Source organism: Lepus europaeus, chromosome 14 (genome assembly GCF_033115175.1).
Source record: "Lepus europaeus isolate LE1 chromosome 14, mLepTim1.pri, whole genome shotgun sequence".
NCBI classification, from domain to species: Eukaryota; Metazoa; Chordata; class Mammalia; order Lagomorpha; family Leporidae; genus Lepus; species Lepus europaeus.
The window spans coordinates 86,459,187-86,475,654 of NC_084840.1; the positions used below are offsets into that span (position 1 = coordinate 86,459,187).

At 45.6% G+C, this 16,468-nt stretch overlaps 1 pseudogene; it reads left to right on the top strand.

Annotated features, from left to right (window-relative positions):
- Positions 1 to 1,573: 1,573 nt before the first annotated feature.
- LOC133773906 (small ribosomal subunit protein eS1-like) lies at positions 1,574 to 2,359 on the top strand (annotated as a pseudogene).
- Positions 2,360 to 16,468: the final 14,109 nt, after the last annotated feature.

A 16,468-nucleotide genomic window follows, 5' to 3' on the forward strand; every position in this document is an offset into this window, starting at 1 on the left:
TGTAGTGACTGATAAAATACGATGCGTTCCCAGAGGGCAGTCAATGAGGATATTTTCTGGATTTTATCATCAAAAATCCAGCAAGATGGGGCCAGCGCAGTGGCTTACTTGGTTAATCCTCCACCTTCCCATATGGGCGCCGGGTTCTAATCCCGGCTGCTCCTCTTCCAGTCCAGCTCTCTGCTGTGGCCCAGGAGGGCAGTGGAGGATGGCCCAAGTGCTTGGGCCCCTGCACCTTCATGGGAGACCAGGAGGAAGCTCCTGGCTCCTGGCTTCTGATCGGCACAGCGCCGGCCATTGTGGCCGACTGGGGAGTGAACCCACGGACGGAAGACTCTCTCTCTCTCTCTCTCTCTCTCTCTCTCTTTCTCTGCCTTTCCTTCTCTCTGTGCAACTCCAACTTTCAAATACATAAATAAATCTTTAAAAAACAAACAAACAAAAAACCCAGCACAAGAGCAAGTGAACCAATGTCAGCTATCAAATGCACTATCACAATCCATCCACTTTCTCAGAATTGAGCTAGTTCTTAGTTCCAGGGCCAGCTGACTAAAAGAGAGTGTGGGCTGTCCAACAACAGAATAAGCAAATATAATAAATATTTTCCAATAATGTCTCAAAGGGAATTGTTGCTACAGTTTCTGTGGGGAAGAAAAATGCTAAGAGGTAATCAAGATACAAGAAAATCCCCAAAGACATCACGTTGCCCATATCACTTGAAGGTTAGGTTTAAAGGTCTTATCCCAAGTTCATATCACAGCTCATGCAATGGATCCATAATGAATCTCCATCATTTCCAACTTCCTTAGTGAGTGCTTAGTATCAGGAATAATGCTGCTCTCTAAACTTGTTATGTTGAATATTATGTGCATTCTTATAGTAAGGAAAACTCAAGTGAACATCACTTTCTGTGCTTTGAATGTTTGTGTCCCCTCTAAACTTGTGTTTTGACACCAAATACCCTTACCAATAGTATTAGGAGGTAGGGATTTGGGGATGTGATTAGGTCATGGAGACAGATACCTCCTGATGGAATTAGTGCCCTTAAAATGAGGTCACTCCTCTTCCATCATGGAAGGACACAGAGAGAAGGCACCACTTATGAACAAGGAAATGGGTACTCAGAAGACTTGGAATCTTCTCAAGCCTTGGTCTTTGGCTACCAACTCTCTGGGACTCTGAGAAATAACTGTCTGTGGTTTATAAATTGTACATTCCAAAATGTCTTGTTGTTAAAGCCTGAATGAACTCCCCCTCCAATCACAAAGCTAAATGTGAAGCAATATTGCGTTTGGAGTGCAACAGGAGAGATTACTGCTGCCCTGAAAGACTTAAAGCATGCAGAGGTAGTTGTTCCCATTACATCCTCATTTTAGTCACTGGAGTAACTCCTCTAATAACTGGTTGAACTATTGCCATTGAGAGTATGCTGTTATAAAATGCACCAAGTGATAGCGCCAATCACAGTTTTCTAAAATAGTAACTGGACTTTGAGTATCAGACAAGAACACACTGATCTCACACGTCATCTTTGTGTAAAGGAAGCTGCTCTTTTGGCTCTCTGAATACCACCATGGTGGTTGGCAAGAACAAGCACCTTACAAAAGGCGAGAAAAAGGAAACTAAGAGGAAAGTGGTGGACCCATTTGCTGAGAAGGATTGGTATGATGTGAAAGCACCTGCTATGTTCAACATAAGAAATATTGAAAAACACTAGTCAAGAAAACTCAGGGAACCAAAATTGCACCTGATTGTCTCAAGGGTCATGTTTCTGAAGTGAGTCTTGTTGACCTGCAGAATGATGAAGTTGCATTTAGAAAATTCAAGCTGATTACTGAGGATGTTCAGTGCAAAAGCTTTCTGACTAACTTTCAGGGCATGGATCTTACCCATGACAAAATGTGTTCCATGGTCATAACATGACAGAGCATGATGGAAGCTCATGTTGATTTCAGCACTACCAATGGTTATCTGCTTCATCTGTTCTGTGCTGGCTTTACTAAAAACCGCAGCAACCCGGTACAGAAGACTTCCTATGCTCAGCACCAACAGGTTCTCCAAACGCGGAAGAAGTTGATGGGAATCATTACATGGGAGGTGCAAACAAATGACGTGAAAGAAGTAGTCAATAAATTGATTCCAGACAGCATTGGAAAAGAAATAGAGAAAGTTTGCCAATTTATCCTGTCCATATGTCTTCATTTGAAAAAGTAAGCATGTCGAAGAAGCCCAAGTTTGAATTGGGAAAACTCATGGAGCTTCATGGTGAAGGTAGTAGTTTCAGAAAAGCCAGGGGGGCTGAGGTGCTAAAGTTGGTCGAGCTGATGGATTTGAACCACCCATCCAAGGATCTATTTAAAACTTAGGCTGGAATAGTGACAAATAAAAAGTCCTATTTGTAATAAAAAAAGGAAGCCTGAAAAGATGTATTCAGGGATTTATCGTCTATACTGACAGTGCCTCCCACAGTATATAAACTCTGGTTATAGGTAACGATGTACTTGGACTCACAGGCTAATTTGGATGTGCATGAATTCGAGCTGGCAGCACAGGCCAGTGGCCACACTGTTGCGCCCCTATTCTGTCTCAAGTGCTCTACACTCAGTTCTGCTTGTGCCCAATGACTTCTGTATCTCAGCCTGAGCAACTCTTGAGCAAATCTGCCCTCAGTGAGCCAGGCTATATGTACATGCACCCACACCATCTGTCAGAAGGTCCCAGTTCACTAATTGTAACTGGCTTCCTCACTCCCTGCCTCTTTTCTCCCCTCCCTGGGGTGGACCTTGAGCTATTGGGCAGGCACAGCTCCACAGGGAACAGGGATACTGCTGTCTGCCTGGCCCTACCTCACTTCCCTGGTTCCTATATTCAGAGTCCAAAATCCACATTACTGTGTGTTCAACAAAGTTCAGCTGGGGCAAGTTCTGTTGTTATCCCTTGTGGTTCCTGCATTATTGATACTGCTGCTGTGGAGTTTCTTGGTGAGCCTCACTGGAAAAGAAATTTCTGCAAAGACAGCTTTCAATGGTTGCATCTTTGGGATCTTGAGTGCCATTCACATCTGGGGTAGCTTGTTGTAGAATACCCACAACAATGACTGCACACAATGGGTTCTAGTTCAACCACTACCATCAGTGTAACAGGAGGTTGCTACAGCCTATCATCTGGGCTGTGGGGACCTAAGGCTGCCACTAATCTTCCTCATCATCTACCCCTTTCCTCTCACCATCCACATGTGTCTCACCTGCACAGCAGCATGGCGTTATCCCACACTGTCACATCTCACCTTATCCATCGCTGGCATTTCCCAATGAATCTCTTGCCTATCTAATGAACAGAGACCACAGAGTCTGAAGGTGGATCTGATTAAATCAGCCAGTAAAAGCTCCTGGATGCATCCTGTCAGATCCCATAAAGAAAGAATTGAATAGTGTCTCTGAATAGTGTCTCAAGGAGTTTGGTCCACTCAGGGACAGAAGGTTGGCCACACAACTTTGATGGTGTGTGGACAACCAAATCTGTTGAAGTTCAGCTGGTGCAGTTTAAGCTCTACTTACAATAGATGATTAGGGAGCACATAGAGGTTGTTACTGTGTGGGTGAACGTGGTTTTGTGAACTGAACATATCCCCCCAAAATTAATGTGCTGAACCCTAACCTCTAAAGCCCCACAATGTGACTGTAGTTTGAGTTAGGTCCTTAAAGAGGTGATTAAAGTGAAATTAGGTCCTTGGGGTTGGTCCCAGGGAACAAGAATGGAATTCTGGGGCTGGAGCCATGGTGCAACTGGTTAAAGCCCTGGCCTGAAGTCCTGGCATCCCATATGGGCGCTGGTTCTAGTCCTGGCTGCTCATCTTCCGATCCAGCTCTCTGCTATGGCCTGGGATAGCAGTAGAAGATGGCCCAAGTTCTTGGGCCCCTGCATCTATGTGGGAGACCTCGAAGAAGCTCCTGGCTCTTGGCTTTGGATCAGCACAGCTCTGGCCGTTGTGGCTATCTGGGGAGTGAACCAGTGGATGGAAGACCTCTCTCTGTGTCTCTACCTCTCTCTGTAACTCTGTCTTTCAAATAAATAAAGTAAATCTTTATTAAAAAAAAAAGAATGGAATTCTAAGATGAGGAGATTAGGACACAGACACACAGAGGGAAGCCCATGTGAGGACACAGTGAAGAAAGAGCCATATACAAGACAGAGAGATCCATCAGTGAAACCAATGCTGCTGACACCTTGATCTTGAACTTCAGCTTCCAGAACAGACAATATATTTCTGTTATTTAAGCCATCCCATCCATGGTATTTTGTTAACACAACACAGGACTCTTGGGTTAAGTGTAAAGACATAGTGATCTTCCATTGGCCCATAGGTAATGTGTCCTTAAAAGCCCCAAAGGATCAACCCTCATTGTTTCATAGTGGGTTAAGCTGCTGCCTGTGACACAAACATCCCATAAGATCACTAGTTTGAGTCCTGGCTGCTCCACTTCTGATACAGCTTCCTGCTAATGTGTCTTGGAAAGCCCCACAGAATATAACCCAGGTACTTGGGCCCCTGCACCCATGAGAAAGATCCAGATGAAGCTCCTGACTCCTGGCTTTAAACTGATCCACTCCTAGCTGTTGCAGCCATTGGTGAGTGAGCCAGCTGATGGAAGATATCTCTTTGTCTCTCCCTCTGTTTGTGTAACTCTGCCTTTCAAATAGATAAAATACATCTTGGGGAACAAAAATCCCAAAGGAAAATTGACAGGTAGTCTCTATTTTTCTTCCTTTTCCACACAGCATGGAAACCCTAGTATAGGAGTCGTTAGAATCTGCTTCTTGGAAAACTGTCTTTGTGACCCTAGGAAGCAAACAACCCTTTTATTTCACCTATGAATTTTTGATGGTGTTTCTGCAAAAAGAAACATGACATAGCAGCCAAACGGGTCAAAGCCAATTTGTCCATTCTGTTTGATTCCTCTTCTTCTTCCAAATACACTGTTTCTTATAGCCTATCATGTGGAAAGACAGAGGGAGAGAGAGAGAGAAAGTGATTGTCTATAAAGCTTGCACACATACTCCAGAAGGAGGCCATGAAGGATCACACAACATTTTTGAGCACTAGTTATTAGATTCATCTGGTGAGACAATCATTCAAACTTAATTGAGTGTTAGAAGAGGAAAATGATTTAAGTATTAAATAAGCAAAAGTAATGGAATGTGAACTGTAAATTCAGATTTTAAATATACCTTACCAGGAGCCATGTCTGATACGGGGTAAGGAGGGAAGGAAAGAGGCATGAGGGAACCAGCTCCATTGGCTAAGGCTTCCTATGCCACTGCTTTCATCCACAAAACATCCAGCCATCAGCAGGAAGGGGCAGCCCCTAGGTGGCATGTGTGTGCCAACTGTATCGTGCCTTTTTCTTCAGGGCTTTGTGGGAAGGAGATGAGGCTGGGCCTTGGTTATCATGACCATCATCTGCTCTGCCATGGGCTGGAGGCTCCTTCAATTCTTGGGCTTGAATCTGTGCTCCCAAAATGAGAGGACAGGATTAGATCAGTGGTTTTCAAATATTGGCATTCCAATAAATGTCAGAGTTCCTCAGGGCTGTCTGGAGAGAGCAGAGGGATTCAGGCGAACAGGACACAAAGTCATTTACACAAGCCCCTGCCTTGGCTCCCGTGGCTCTAACAAAGGACCACAGACTGGGTGGCTTAAGCCACAGAAGCTTACTGTTTCGTGGTTATGGAGGCTGGAGGTCCAAGATCAAGGTGAGGTCAGGGTCACACTCTCCTGAGGCCTTCCCGCTTGGCAGGTAGTTGGCCATCTTCTCACAGAGACCTCGCTGTGTCCAGATTTCCTCTTCTTGAAGGGACATTCATCACGTTGGATTAGGGTCCATCCTAACGTCCTCATTTAACCTTAATCACCTCTTCAAATGTAGTCACATTTTAAAGAACTAAGGGTTGGGCTTCAATAGATGAATTCCGTGGGACATAATTCAGCCTTTTAGCCTACAACACCCCTTCTTTTACCCTTCACTTTAAAAAAAAAAGAACTCTGTGTTTATCCGTTTTTGCACGTTGTGGTTTGAGATGAAATTCTCTTTGGGAAAGAGGTTTGCCTGGCCACAGATGCTTGAAAACCACTGAGATGAAATGAATGCTCTTCTTTGTCACTGGCTGTTGAGGATGGAACCCCCTCCCCCCACAGCAGAGACTGGCTGTCCGCAGGGTGGTTGGGGTCTCCAGGAACAAGATGCAGTGGCTCCCCAGGAATCCTGTTCCTCCTCGGTGGTGTGTTAGGTCCCCCGAAGTTGTGTTGCTCAGGGAAGTCATGAAAACATAAACACACCAGAGCTAATCTTCCTGGTATCACACGCTATCTGAGAGGAGGGAAAAGCTACGGCACCCTTTTCCTGTTTAACCAGGGATGTTTGTCTCTGCTGGATGGAGCACTTTGGCTCTTACAAAAGTCGCTTCCCACCTTCTGAAGGATCATTGAAGAAAATGTGGATGGAAGAAGGCTCAACTCTACAGCCAAGTTTATCATCCAATTTGTTGAGTGGTTGGAGTCCGTGTGGACTCTGTCTCTGGAATGTTCTTCCAAGCTGCAGAGGGAACAGGACCTGGTCTGGATGTTTGGAGGGAGAGGGGAGGGTGGCTTTTTATGGCCTTGTGTCATCACGCTTCTAAAATCTGAATCTCTAGCTGTGTCTATCCTGATGTACACAAGTGTATCGGCTTTTATAAATAATAATATGGATACTGTCTCCTGAAGTTTATTGTTTTAATAGTTTAGGAAGCCTTGGTCAGCAATGAATTAGCCAGTTGCTTATTCAGAACACACAACGCACCTTGAATAACTGTTTTCTGACTTCATTGAGTGGGCATCCAAACCAAGGAGAAGGAACACATAAGAAACCTTTTATGACTGTGAGCATCTTCTCTCCTAGACAACAGGGCTGCTTTTCTCAGAAAGATACCGTCCTCTGGAGCCTATAGAGATTTGCTCAGCAGAAAAATATAATAAGGGTGGTGGAGAAAACAGAAGACAGAGAAAGCAATACCACGCTTTACTCCTTACTGCTGTGGGAGTATTGCAAAATTAAACTGAACATGGCTCTCCAGGGCTTCGCATTGGACGCTACCATGAGCTCCCTCCTGGCTGTTTCCCTGTGTTCCCAATTGCTGAAAGACTCCGCGGGTGGAAGAAGAGCAGGGACTGTGAAGAGGAGAGGAGGAAATGATGGCAGAGATGAACTTCCTGCTCACAAGAAGCTAGGATAATGACTCCGCCAGTATGGCGTTACAGAGCAGAGCAGAATGCTAGCCTGGGACATCCTGGTGGGTGAAAGGTTAATTCCTTAAAGATACATGATAAGAAATGGACTCTGTCTCAGAAAGCCCTCAACAGCCTTGTAAGAAGAATGTCTCCGCTCTTTTGGGTATGCAAATTCCTCAAAGTTATCAGCAAGGGAAGACACTGGATTCCCCCTGGTATCCAATCCCACTGTCCCAGCCTGGAACTTAGTGCTAAGGAGAAATTTCTTTCCCGTCTCCTGTGAACTATGGCACTCATTTTTGAGTATCTTATATTAGAATCTGTTTTCTTCAGATTACATTGCATCATTTCCCCAGCAAAATGGTTTTGGCTCCTTAAAGGAACAGATATATCTTACATTAAAAACAAACAAACAAACAAACAAACAAAAAAACTAACACATAGAAAAAAATGGTTAATCATGCAAGTGACATTTCTCAGTAGAGTTTTCTTTTTGGTTTAATTATCTCACATGTTCCTTAAAATTTGTGAAGGAGTGGTTAATTAAATTTTTCTCACAAACTCGAAAAACTTGGTTGTATGAAGAGTGACTTCAAGAGATCAAAGTAGATACAGGGTGATATAGGTTCCTGCTATTTAAGAACACTACATGGCAGGGAGTCATGGGAGCCCACACATCAGGAGAAAACAGAGGACTGCAGAGATTCTGTAGGAAAGAAAAAACGATTCTGTGAAGAGTGAGAAAAAAAGCGAAGATTAATAATGGTGTAACATGAAAAGACATCAAAAGGTTCAAATTAGGAACTTACTGTGGTGCAAGAAATTTTTGGAAATCTTCACATAGTTATTTCATAACCTACATTTTCCTTATATTATAAAGAAAAAGCATTTTGTTCCAGAAATTTCTGCATCAAAATAAACTCAATTTTTTTTATTTTTGACAGGCAGAGTGGATTTTAAATTCTACTGTCCCCCCAAACTTTTTGAAGTGCTTTTAGATTTATGGTTTGAACTGGTGTGACGATGAGGGTAAATTTTTTCATGAAAATTCACTTGGTTCTTTTCTTTTTTTGTCTAAGATGGATTTGTTTATTTGAAAGTCAGAATTACAGAGAGAGAGAGAGAGAGAGAGATCTTTCACCTTCTGGTTCACTCTCCAAATGGCCAAAGTGGCTGGGGCAGGGCTAGGCCAAAGTCAGGAACCAGGGACTTCTCCCAGGTCTCCCACATGGGTGGCAGGTGGCCAAGCACTTGGGCCACCTTTTGCTGCTTTTATCAGACATATTAGCAGGCAGTTGGATCAGAAGTGGAACAGCTTGGATACCATCAGCCACACATATATGATGCTGGTGTTATAGGCAGCGGCTTTACCTGCTACATCACCATGCAGGCATTGAAATGGTCACTTTCTCTAAGAGTTTAATTTAGTTTTGTTTCTTATCTTTGCTGTATTCTTTATTCTTTGGAAATGGAAGGCAGATGTGGCAATGTCATGACAAAAATTGAAATTGCAAACTAATTGCTTTCCTCTTATCCATGTATGTGAAAGGCAGATTTTAGGCTTTTTTAAGACTTTATGTGGGGCTGGCACTGTGGCGTAACAGATTAAGCTGCTGCCTGCAGTGCTGGCATCCCATATGGGCACTGGTTCGAGTCCCGGCTGCTCCACTTCTGATCCAGCTCTCTGCTATGGCCTGGGATAGCAGTAGAAGATGGCCCAAGTCCTCGGACCCCTGCACCCACACGGGAGACCTGGAAGAATCTCCTGGTTCCTGGCTTTGAATTGGCGCGACTCCAGCTGTTGCAGCCAACTGGGGAGTGAACCAGAGGATGGAAGACCTCTCTCTCTTTTCCTCTCTTTCTCTCTGTGTGTAACTCTAACTTTCAAATAAATAAATAAATAAATCTTAAGAAAAAGACTTTACAAGTGTAGATTCTTAGTAGGTGGCCAAGACATGGCTTGGGCAGGAACTTATTCTCTAAAATTGGGTTATTCTTACAGCTTTAACTTATAATCACATCTATAACCCATTTTCAATAGTTTAGAAAGCAGTTGAATATTTTAGTTGATTTAAAAGTAAAAGCCCAAAGCAAGATTAGACTTGGAACATAGTCTGGGCATGATAACAACAGGTATTCATTATATTTAAGCTTTCCTCTCTTGCTCTGCAGAACTTAAAAAGCTAATAATTTAGTGTAGCAATCTTTCCAAGTGCAAGAACATCACATTAGTCAGGCAAAAATTATGGCAGATCAGCATGGCTAGCAAATAGGTAAAAATCAAGCTGGGTTTTCACTCAAATTAAGCAAAATCTTTGTAATTTTCACTTTCTGCTCTATTTAAAAATTTTGGGCACGAAACAGTGTTCTTCAAAATGATGTGATTTTTTTTTAAATGGTACTGTCATTATTATAGCTTGCTTTGTTTATTCTTTGGCAATTTTCCAAGAACGGATCTACATGCCTCCTATTTTTGGCCCAAGTTTTGTCTTGCTAAAATGCAGCCCTGGGTGTAGGGGATCTGAGGTGAGTGGCAGAGGCCTGGGATTTGTGTTTCTAGCAAGCTCATAACTCAGAGCTGGGCAGTGGGAGATAATCACTGCAGTGGAGTCCATAGCTCCCATGGGAGCTCAGGAGCAGGCAGACCCTGCAAAGTGGCCCTATTAAAGCAGCAGAGTGTGGCTACTGCTCCCCCTAATTCAGTGGTAGTTTGTGGGGGGGGGGGTTCCCACAACGTCGCCTCCTGGCTGAGGCATTTCTGAAGCGCTCAGCTGTGTGTCTCAATAGCTACCACTGCTGGGAGTTGGGAAGCAAGGTCCCAGGTCCTGAATGGGCACCACATCATACGGTACAGGGGTGGAGTAAAGTCTTGAGGCTTAGATGGACATCATACCAATGCTTATGCAGAGGAAACTGCCTCATCAGTGGTCCACAAGAGAGACAAGCGACACAGCTCCTGAGTACGGTCATGAGTGGCATTATGACGGACTACGTACGGCCAAGGAGTTGGTTCACAAATGGCCCCTCTCAGTGACACTGCCAGTCGCTACTGCCTGAATTTTGAGCTTGATTTGTCTCACAACAGAAGTGAGCTATGACTGCAGGACAGTTGGTGTGGCTGGTGTGAGTGGTGAAGGAGAGTCACGGAGTGAGCAGAACCAAGAGCTGCTATACAGCTGAGCATAGAGCTGCCGGGAGGCAAGCCTCTGGGTACTCAGCTTGTGCCAGTGGCAAGCCCTGGACCTCCTCCCCCTGCCTATGACTGCCAAAATCTAAAGGTCCCCAAAAGGAGGGTGGCCATGGGAATGAGGACTGCATTTGTATCTACAGGTGCATTGCTTCTGACTATGACTCACACAATCTCATACAGAGTTCCCTGGGTGTCCTCACCCACAAATGTGAGAACATGGGGCCCTGCTGCCCATCTTCTTGGGACAGATGTACCTGTGAATAAGTCGTGTGGACTTTGGACGTCCCGAGGGAGACGGACAGACAGATAGAAATAAGAGGGGCTCTCGGCCGGCGCCGCGGCTCAATAGGCTAATCCTCCGCCTTGCGGCGCCGGCACACCAGTCAGGGCGCCGGATTCTGTCCCGGTTGCCCCTCTTCCAGGCCAGCTCTCTGCTGTGGCCAGGGAGTACAGTGGAGGATGGCCCAAGTCCTTGGGCCCTGCACCCCATGGGAGACCAGGAGAAGCACCTGGCTCCTGTCATCGGATCAGCGCGGTGTGCTGGCCGCAGCGCACCTACCGCGGCGGCCATTGGAGGGTGAACCAACGGCAAAAAGGAAGACCTTTCTCTCTGTCTCTCTCTCACTGTCCACTCTGCCTGTCAAAAATAAATAAATAAATAAATAAGAGGGGCTCTCATCTGCTCTGGTTGGTGATCCAAATGCCTGCACGCAATCATCATGACAGGACCAGGCCAAAACCTGGATCTTGAAACTCAATTCAGGTGACAGAGCCTAACCCTTAGACCCACCACCTGCCATCTCCCAGGATGCATGTTAGTAGGAATTGGGAGAATCAAGCAGAGCAGATCTCAAACCGTTCTCTGATGTGGTCTGTGGGTGTACACACCCCCCAGCACTTTAGCAATTGCACCAAAAGGCTGCATCTGTGATACGGCTTAAGACAAATTCCTTAATTTATTTGATCCTTCATTTTCTCACTGTAAGCAAAAAAGGCTTTTATAATTCCTGCCTTCACAATCATGGCAAGATTGAAATAGTATCTAGCTCCTAAGGTCACCAGATCACATTTCCTTTTCTTCCTTTCTCTTTCTAATCTCAGAGGAAAGGAATTGGAAGAATAAGAGGGAGATTTTCTCTAGTCTAGGAAGTGCCAGCAACGCAAAGCAGAGTATTTTGTGCCTGAAGCTTGAGCAGTAGCCTGTACCGTACACTGTGTAAGACAATAGGGAATGAGGTGGCCACGTCAGGCTTCAGAAGGACCAGCTCTAGGACCAGGGCCCTTAATATCGACAAGTAGGGCAGCAGCTGCAGTCTTAGGGACCCTCGGCGCTGAGTGTGATGGAAATGTGGTCCCCACTCTCCTGGCAGCCCAGCAGACTGTAGGGGCTGTGCCCTACCTTGCTGCGAGAGGACAAAAGCCCAGAGGCACCTTCTCCTCCCAGGGCAGGATGCCAGTGGTAGAGTCCTGGGGTCCAAGCTCATGGCTGACCGGGACCAATTTGCCTAAGAGCTCGGCCGTGTCCAGTACTGTGGAGTTTGGCAGAAAGCAGGGACTCTTCTTTGGCCTCCCTTGCAGAGGGATGGTGTGCAGCAAGGCGGCTCTTCCTGCCAGCACGCTTGTTCCATAGTTACTATTTACAGTTCAGACACCAAAAGGGATGGCTTGGTTCTGAGTCCCAGACCAATGAGTCAGGTTTTGTTGTTGTTGTTGTCGTTTGTTTGTTTCTTACTTTGAAAATCAGAAGTAAATGAATATTTTTTTGGTGTTATAATGGTCATTTTTTAATTGAAAATATATTTGTTTGAAAGATAGAAAGAGATTTCCCATTCACTGATTCACTCCCCAGATGCCTGCGATGGCCAGGCCTGGGTCCGTCTGAAGTCAGGAGCTAGAAAGGAACTCGATCTGGGCTTCCCATGTTGGTGACAGGGACAGAAATGCCTCAGCAGGCACCCGCTGCCTCTCTGGATACGCATTAGCAGGAAGCTAGACTTGTGAGCAGAACCAGAATTCAAACCCCAGCATTCTGATGTGAGATGTGGGCCTTCCAAGTGGTGGTTTCACTGCTATGTCAACATCTGGCCCATAAGAACAATTCTCATCTCATTGCTGCATTAAATTCTCCAAAGCATGACCAGGATAAATATTTTCTATTGAAAGGATTTTACGTTTTCAGGAAGACAATGGATAATTCCAGGGTAGTGGGCTAAGACGCTGCTTGTTGCACTGTTGGCCTATGTTGGAGCACCAGTTATCTGCTCTGCCTCCTATCCAGCTCCTTGCTGATGCACCTGGGAGGGAAGTGGAAGAGGGCTTGGGCCCCTGCCACTGATGCTGGAGACAAGGATGGAGTTCCAGGCTCTTTGCTTGGGTCTAGCTCACTCAGTCATTGCAGCCAACCAAGGAGTGAACCAGTGAATGGAAGATCTCTTTCTTTCCTTGAATCTACCTCTCTTTGTGTAACTCTGCCTTTCAAATAATTTTTTACATGGAAAGAAAAAAATTTTCAGCATTTACTTATTCATTTGAAAGGTGGAGTTACAGAGAGGGAGAGGCAGAGGCAGAGAGGGAGAAGTCTTCCATTTTCTGGTTCATTCCCCAGATGGCTGCAGTGACCAAAGCCAGGAGCCAGGAGTTTTATCCATGTCTCCCACATGGATGAAGAGGCCCAAGTACTTGGGCCATCTTCTCTGCTTTCTCAGATGCATTAGCAGAGTAGTGGAGCAAGCAAGACTCAAACCAGAGCCCATATGGAATGCCTGCACTGCAGAGAGAGGCTTAACCTGTTGTGCCAACAGCACAACACCAGCACCAAGAAATTTTTTTAAAAATGTTTCATACTGGGCCTGGTGCTGTGGCATAGAAGGTTAAGCCTCCCACTGAAGTGCCACAGAGCCTCCTCAGCATATGTCATTGTTAATACTTTTGTAATGAATTATAGCTGAAGGTGTTCTTTATACACACCCTAGATCCTTTTCAAGCACATTTGAATTAAAATCCTTACATATCTGGACTCTTCTAGGAAATATGCTTTCCTATGTTTACTACCAGTAACACTGTTCTTGTTTTTCTTGCTTTTAAATTTATTAGGCTTTGTAAAGCAATTGTTTTAGGGGCGGGTGCTATGGCGGAGTAGATTAATCCTCCACCTATGGCTCTGGCATCCCATATGGGCACCAGTTCTAGTACTGGCACCTCTTACAATCCATCTCTCTGCTGTGGCCTGGAAAAGCAGTAGAAGATGGTCTAAGTCCTTGGGCCCCTGCACCTGCATGGGAGACCAGGAAGAAACACCTGGCTCCTGGCTTCAGATGGGTGCAGCTCTGGCCGTTGAAGCCATTTGGGGAATGAACCAACAGAAAGAAGACCTTTCTCTCTGTCTCTCCCTCTCACTGTCTATAACTCTACCTCTCAAATAAATAAATAAGAATATTTAATAAAAAAGCAATTTTTAAAAATATCTATTTTATTTATTTGAAAGGCCGAATTACAAAGAGAGGGAGAGAGAGAACTTCTATCTGCTGGTTCACTCCCCAAATGTCTTCAGTGGCTGGGGCTGGGCCAGTTCAAAGCTAAGAGCCAAGAGTTTCATCCAGGTCTCCCACATGGGTGCAGGGGCCCAAGCACTTGGGCCATCTTCTGCTGCTTTCCCAAGCACTTTAGTAGGGAACTGGATGGGAAGTGGGGTGGTAGTAACACAAACTGGGGCCCATATGGAATGACAGCATCGCAGGCAATGGGTTAACCCACTACACCACAATGCAGGCCTCAAATTTATTTTAGTGTTTACTTGTAGTCACAGCCACATTTTTGAACTTACTATATCTGAATTTATTTATTTATTTATTTATTTATTTATTGACAGGCAGAGTGGACAGTGAGAGAGAGAGAGACAGAGAGAAAGGTCTTCCTTTTCCATTGGTTCACCCTCCAATGGCCGCAGCGGCCAGCGCGCTGCAGCCGGCGCACCGCGCTGATCCGATGGCAGGAGCCAGGTGCTTCTCCTGGTCTCCCATGGGGTGCAGGGCCCAAGTATTTGGGCCATCCTCCACTGCACTCCCTGGCTACAGCAGAGAGCTGGCCTGGAAGAGTGTCAACCGGGACAGAATCCGGCTCCCTGACTGGGACTAGAACCCGGTGTGCCGGTGCCGCAAGGCGGAGGATTAGCCTATTGAGCCATGGTGCCGGCACTATATATGAATTATTTACAGAGGTCACAAACTGTTGATCTCACAGTCTAATATTTATCAATACTTTGGAAGAAATGAATAATATGATGTTTAGGCACATGGTGGCACTTGCCCATTTTGTTGATGGTTTGAGAGCCAGTGAAGACCTTCAGTCCAAGTTTGAGTAAGGAGGGCTCATCACAGTCAAGCAAGAGGATAGGGGCTGAGCACTTACCCAAATACATGAGATATGGACCCAGCCCCTTTGACTGGGGAGACAAAATATAATTCTATGGGGCTGGCATTGTGGCATGGCGGGTGAAGCAACTGCCTGCAATGCCAACATCCCATATGGGCTGGAGACCTGGCTGCTCCACTTCCAATCCAGCTCCCTGCTGATGTACCTGGGAAGGCAGCAAAGTTTGGCCCAGGTCCTTGGGCACCTGCAACCATGTGGGAGACCGGACATGAACCAGCTCCCATGTGTGATTCCAGCTCTGCAGGCAGAAGCTTAACCTACTACTCTACAGCGCTGGCCCCACTATTTTTTTTAATATTAGTATGCATACAAAGTGACGGACTGTGCAGTAATTCAGTAAATAACTAGGGCTTTGGCAGTGGCAAGGATTCTAATTCTGCAGAATTAGGAGGGGAGATGAATCTGGGAGATTTTGAGACAAGACCAGCTTCAGGAAGTAAGTGTGAGAGAACAGGTGCTTGAATAGATCAGAGAGCTGTGAAGAGCAAGCCAACATGGGCGCTGCTCCATAGGGGGCCTCGGCTCCTCCTCAGGAAGAAGTAGTCTATAGAAAGCCCTATGGGGAGGTTGCTGGGGAAGAAACAGGAGAGATCAAGTGTGTTATCTGAACAAAGTAGGATTGGGTTAATTGCTAGGCTCAGCTGTTTCTTCTGCTCCAGGTTATTGGCCTCAGTTTGCTTTCCTTAGAACCACATCCACCTATTCAGGTGGTCACAGTGCTCAAACAGAAGTATGGATGAGAGAGGTGAAAGCCATACTCTGGTGTTGCATTTCTCCAGTCTGGCCAGTTGTGTGCATTGTTTTTTATGATTTAGCTGTGTATTTGAAAGTCATAGTTACAGAGAGAGAGGGAGAGGAAGAGAGAGAGAGAGAAAGAGAGAGATACCTTCCATCCACTGGTTCACCCCTTAGATCATCTGAAAAGCCAGCACTGGACCAGGCTGAAGCCAGGAGCTTCTTCAGGTCTCCCTGGTGGGTGCAGGAGCCCAGGTATTTGGGCTGTCTTCTGCTGCTTTGCCCAGGTCATGAGCAAGGTGTTGCATCAGAAGTGGAGCAGCTGGGACATGAACTGGTGCCCATATGGGATGCTGGCAACCCAGGCAGCGGCGTCATCCACTATGCCACAATGTGTGTCCCAGGTGTATGCATTCTTAAGACCTCCCTTCCCAGGGGCAGGAGTGGAAAGCATGTGTTTCAGGCTCACAGTGCAGTGTAATTGCACTCAGTGGTTGGCTAGGATGTGGGCTTTAGGGCCAAGTTAGTCTGGAGGTGGTGGAGAGCCATTGAAGGGATTTGATCAAGGTTGTGAAGAAGTGTCAGAGACTGAAGAAATTAACCTGAGAGAGATGTTCTGGAGGGATGAAAATCCAGAGAGAGAGAGAGAGAGAATTAGGACAATGGCTATCTCAAGTATTGGAGGGATAGAAAGATACATCAGTAGAAAGAAATGATTATAAAAAGAAGGTCAAACGCACACAGAATGAAACATAAAACAAAAGGATGACCTTAGTGTCCTTACTGGTTGTTTGGAAGACTTCTTCCTTCATACCTGAAGGCCTGTTAGACCCATGGAAGGACAG